The sequence below is a fragment of the Muntiacus reevesi genome, chromosome 2 (genome assembly GCF_963930625.1).
Source record: "Muntiacus reevesi chromosome 2, mMunRee1.1, whole genome shotgun sequence".
In the NCBI taxonomy this organism is placed as follows: domain Eukaryota; kingdom Metazoa; phylum Chordata; class Mammalia; order Artiodactyla; family Cervidae; genus Muntiacus; species Muntiacus reevesi.
Window position 1 is genome coordinate 97584893 of NC_089250.1, and position 6000 is coordinate 97590892.

Genomic DNA, 6000 nt, shown 5'->3' on the forward strand with positions numbered 1-6000 from the left:
TCTCCTTAGTATACCTCTATCCTATTCCCCAACTTCAGCCCATCCAGCATCTATTATTTTTCCATTAGAAAGCTCATGCATTTTACATTCCTGCTTAATGGGTCACCAAGATATCTGGCTTCTTTCTTGAGCACCAAAATCACCCAACTCAAAGATGAATTTTCTCCTTTCTTCAGTAAAGCAAATGGAAAGTATCTACATACAAATAATAAGGAAATAAAAATTCCTTTTTTAAAAAAGAACATCAACTACAGTACAAAGTAGAAAAGGCATTTAGAAACACAACATCAGCTTCGTTTTATTTAAATGCTCCATTGTTTGTAATAAATTCTTAATAGCCTGAAAATCTAATTTTTTCCACTACCAATTTAATCCTTGGCTACTTGGCAAACACTGATTTTTTTTTTTTTTTCTTTTCTGTCTCTGTTAGCCAATGCAGAAGCTGGGCATTTGATTATGTGAGTCCTGAATTATGAACCCTTACAAGAAAAATATCAGCTCTGTGTTGGGAATAGCACCAAGAGGTATAAAGACCTAGACGGTTGCAAATTACTGACAGCAGACTTATCTCTCCACCCTGCCATGGAACAGAGACTCAGAGCATGCAGAGAATAGAGACAGAAAGTCTGTATGGGGAGTTGGTCTGTAATGAAATCTTTCTTAATTTAGAAGACACAATTGCATCTAACTTTTGTACTAACCACATATTACTCATTGCATAATTTTTGCAGGATTAGAAATACACGCCAAATATGCCCTGACTTCCTCCACCCGGACTATGGCAGGCATTACTAATCAATCATGTAACTCTCCTGTTAGAATTGGGCTGGAGAAGGAAGGCCAAAAACAGCAAGAATTTCTTGTATCCCTCATGCTTCTTTCTTATGGAGGGAGCGTCTTTCCTGTAACACTTTTGGCTTCACGCTATTTCCTCACTTTTTCTTCCCCAGGGAAGGAAAGAGACATAACCTGATAGGTGAGCTTTGAAAGAAATAGTAGCCATGCGTTGCCAAGCACATTCACTGAGACAGAATATATTCCTGACTTTTCTAGACCAGTTAATGAATGTATCAGTGAAAGCCTTGGCCTTAGGGGAGATTTGCTGTGACCCAGTACAGCCTAAGATGGGTATTGTTTCGTTGATGCCAGAGGTAAAGATGGGGAAACCCACTTGCAGAGGAGATATAACTTGCATTCTCCAATTTCAACTGAAAATTTTTTTTTTTAATTTTATACTGAAATATAGTTGATTTACAATGCTGTGTTAGTTTCAGGTATGCAGCAATGTGAATTAGTTACACATATACATCTATCTGTGATTCCCCAGTGGCTCAAACGTAAAGAATCCACCTGCAATGCAGGAGTCGCAGGTTCAATCCTTAGCTCAGGAAGATCCCCTGGAGAAGGAAATGACAATGCACTCCAGTATTCTTGCCTGGAGAATCCCATGGACAGAGGAGCCTGGTGGGCTACAAAAGAGGGGGTCGCAAAAGAGTCAGACATGACTCAGTGACTAAACAATAACAACAAACTGACCCCTAGACAAGACGCTACACAGGAGAGGCAATTGTCATCACCAAGCTCTAGAGACTTTGCAATTCAGAGAACCAATTTTGTCATTGCTCCAGACATAATCTGTTCCAAGCAACTCACAGGTAACTCTCTTATGCGCCTGTTGGAAGTGTAAATTGGTACCATCTTCTATGGGCCAGTTTAACAGCATATAGCCATATTGTAAAAGTATTTACTTTGTTATGGTATTCCACTTCTGCATTATCTATCTCACAGAAAATGCACAAATATATGTTCAGTTCATTGCAACACCTAAAGGAAAACTGTAAACTACCTAAGTGTTCAGAAATAGAGAAATGGTTAAAGAGTTATGGGACATTATGGAGCAGTCATTTTGTTCTTTTGTGTGGTATATTTCTACTTCAGTGCAGCAAGTGGTATGGGGATAGAGGAAAAGGAAGGCCCACGTAGTCCATATTTCTTCTATTTGCAATTAAAGTGAATTTAAATGTACTCTTATAATTAATCATTCAGAAGAAAAATTGAACCCTGATGCAATAGTTTTTAATTCACAGTCTTTTTTTCCTGGCCACAGGATGTTGCTGCCTGTTATCCAGACTACTCACCATGAACAGAGTGCCTGGAAGCTGAGTTAGAAATTAGAAGGCTGGTGCATGAGTGTGGAATTGGGGCCAAGGTAGCAGTCATCTGGAAGAAAGAGTTCTCCCAGACCCAGGTATGCCTGAGTAACCCTTTCCCTCATAACAGAATCCAGCTTTCCAAGGACTGATATTCCTATAACTGCCAAAATCAACGTCTCCTCCTTTGTAATGCTGGATAAACATCCAAGTCTTCTTTGGATTCTTATCTCAGAAACTTCAGGCAGATCATGAACACATTCTTCCTTCCATCAGATCCTAAGACAGGGAATTGAGTCTCCATTCTGGTCAGGCAATTGCCCTTGAGAAGAGAGAACACCCTGCCACCCTCTCAAGGAATCACATCAACATTCTAAAGCTGCGGGTAAAAAAAACCTATCTGATTTTGTCTCTCTCAAATTTATTTAACCCTTTTTTCTTCCTGAAGGAAACCTGTTTTGTGAATCAGTTTAGTCAATACTGCAGGAAACCTCACCAGAGTACTAATTTTTACCATATTAATATTCGCCTTTGATTGGATACAAGCATCTCTCTATAACATCTCAGGATTTTCCTTAGTGAATGTCATTTCCAGATAGTTGGTCTCCTTGATCATCTGTGAATTCTAGGTATTGACCACCCAACCTCCTAATCGCAATCTCCTCTATGACATAGGATTAGGTTTGTAGTTTACAATAATGCCTTGGATAAAGGCTTCCTCATATCTGTGATTTTATCTTGTTCTCACAATAGTTCTATCAGGTATGAGTGACTCTGTGTCATTTGTCCCATTGATAAATGAGGGAACTAAGGCTCCAAGAGGTTAACTGAGATTATGTCTCAGTGATGATGGAAACAAGCCTTTAACCGGTACCTCCTATATTTCAATCTTGAGCTTGAAACCAACTAAACCCTTGCACAAAATAGGTTCCCAATACACTGGACTTCTTAAATCACTTGAAGCCTTGTACACTGAAGGCTCAGTGTGGTAGATGATGCCTAACTTTAAAACACTAGGTTTCTCTCTATTAAAATAAATAGACTGGGGGACTTCCCTGGCAGTCTAGTGGTTAAGACTTCACCTTCCATTGCAGGGAGTTCAATCCCTGATGGAGGAGTTAAGATCCCACATGCCTTGCAGCCAAAAAAATGAAATAGAAGCGATAATGTAAGAAGTTCAAGAAAGACTTTAAAAAACGGTCCACATCAAAAAAATCTAAAAATAAAAGAAATAGGCTGGCACCACTCTAGCTGTGGCTGTTGGTTTACCATCGCTGTTATTTAGTGGAGTTCCTGTCCCTCAGGGGAACAGCAATACAACTATAAAACTTATTCCAAAAGTCACAGACCAGGAAAGCAGTACGCACTGTCTCTGGAGTTCCAGGAATATTGAGCTAATTCTCAGTTGTTAGCACCAGGGAATTTTTTATAGAAGAGGGACCTTTGAGTTGGGTTTCAATAAATGATGAGGAATGGAAAGACAAGTAGAGGCATTCCAGCAACATAATGTCATAGACAAAAACAAGACAAACATGAAAGCGTTTCATCCTTTCAAGATCCTGGTTCCCACTATTTAGGTAGAATATTAGAATCATCAAAAGCAATAGTAAGCAACTTCTCTGTGTCTAAAGGTACCCCGAGCTTCAACAGAGACCCAAGTATTAGAGCACCAGGTACATTTTCTTTGCAAACCAGTCTGCAAAGAAATTGCATGACTTGTTCTTGGGACTGAGTTGCTTATCAGTGGCCGATTCTTTGATTTACACAACAGATGTCGTTTCATTCTGATATTAAGTGCTGTGCAAACACAATTTGAAGAAAAGCCTCAGATACCTCTCCCCAACAGTGCTACCACCTGTAAAGCCCTATTGTTTAAGTTCTAGAGATGCTAGAGCATTAAGGACATCTGTGTCTCTATTTCCCAACTACAAAAGGATGCAGAAGATCAAAGGAGATCAATGTTTATTGAGAGAGGTATTGAGAAGGGAGGGACTAGGTGCTGAGCCAAGCAAAATCCCCAAGTTATCAAAATGAATTCAACTATTTTACTCCCAAGCTGCTTTTCAGATCAGACACCCTTTGCATGGCACCACTCCCACACACCCCCAAGAAAAGTCTACCAGTAAAGTACTTCCTATCTGGCAGAAAAGTTAACTGCCCCATCAGAAGTTACATAGTATAGGTATCTACCCATTCTGGGTTCTCTCAGGGCTCAATCTCCTGTAATAAATGGTTTTCCTTTTAACTAGATTAATTTATGTTCTTTGTTGGGTCAACTAGCTAATGTTCCTTTCCTGGAAGATGGTGCCTTAACACCCAAGGCTGAACTTTATTCCTTTATTTCTGAATCCTACAAATTATTCACATCCCCTTAGAAGCTTCCTCCTCAGTGAATTGGGGCAAGTTATAATCTCTCCATGCTTCAGCTGCTAAAAAAGGACTACTGGAGTGCTTATATCATAAGAGTTGTAAGGATTAAAAGAAATAATTCAAAGCATTTATTAGAACTCCTAGCACATAATGAGTGCTCAATAAATGTTAGCTATTAGTTTTACTTTGAACCTTCTCTGGTTACAGTCACTGTTTTGCACATCTGCAAAAAGTTTTCCAGTGGCTAAGGCAAGGAAGTTCTAGTACTCTTTTCTTTCTATAAATATCTCATAAGTAATACATTGTAGAAAATTTTGAAACTGCCAAAAAGTACAAAGAAACATAATTGCCTTAATTCTACTATCCATATAAACTTGCATGTTTTAAGGTAAAAGTATATTCTTCTTTTTAAAAAGAAGAGTGTTTTTAATGTCTTTCCAGGTCAATAAACATGTTTCTACTACACTCTTAATATGTTTATATTTTTCTTTATTAGTGTTGCACCATAATTTATTTAGTTGATCCTCTATTTCAATTACTTATGTTGCTTCCAAACTTTTGTTATTTTGAACAATGCTCTAGTGTAAATTTTATATTCCTTTTGCTATTTTCTTTAGCATAAATTCATAGAAGTGAAATTTCTGGGTTTGAGGGAATGCTGTATCTTAAGGATTTATTATATACTGCCAAATTGTCTTTCAGAAGAACTGTATAAACTGGCAGTCTCCCCAGAGGGGCAAATATCATGTTCTCATTTCCAATACAATACTGTCTACTACATAAAGTATTTGCCAATTTGATGGATATTACCTAATTTCATTTTTTTAATTTAAAAATTTTTTTATCAAAAGTAATGATGAAAACTTAATACATACACCAAAAAGTTGAAGTATTTTCTTCTGTGACATCCCTGACAGTGTCAACAAAGAAATGGTAAAATGTGTGGTTAAAAGCAGGCTCTCGACTGATTACCTGAGTTTGAATCCATATTGAATCTCTTTCTAGATACGTGACCTTAGGCAAGTTACTTGTCCTCTCTGTGTGTGCTTCAGTATCCTCATCTAAAATGTGACTAATACTAGCACTTACCATATAAAGTTAAGTACATGCAGGTATTTAGGACAATGAGCTACTGTTAATGTCTGCCCACTTTTCACTTAGTGTTTTGGACTTCTTTAGGTGGAGATGGTGAGGAAGCCAAAGTGGAGGATATACAGAAGTGACAAGGTAAACAGAATGCATAAAGATCCATGAAGTGTCATGCTAGCTCCTACATTGGAACCTTTCCAATACTTTAACGTGTTTTAAAGAGTGAAGAACAAGAATGGTTTCATACATTGTTCCCCACTTCATGAAAACACATTTAACCCACATGAACTAAAGCCTTGACAAGTCATCAACATGGAGATTTCTTGGTTTATACATGTCTCTGTCCCCCAGGTTAAACAACTCCCAGGCTGTGCTGTCTTTCACCTATGAC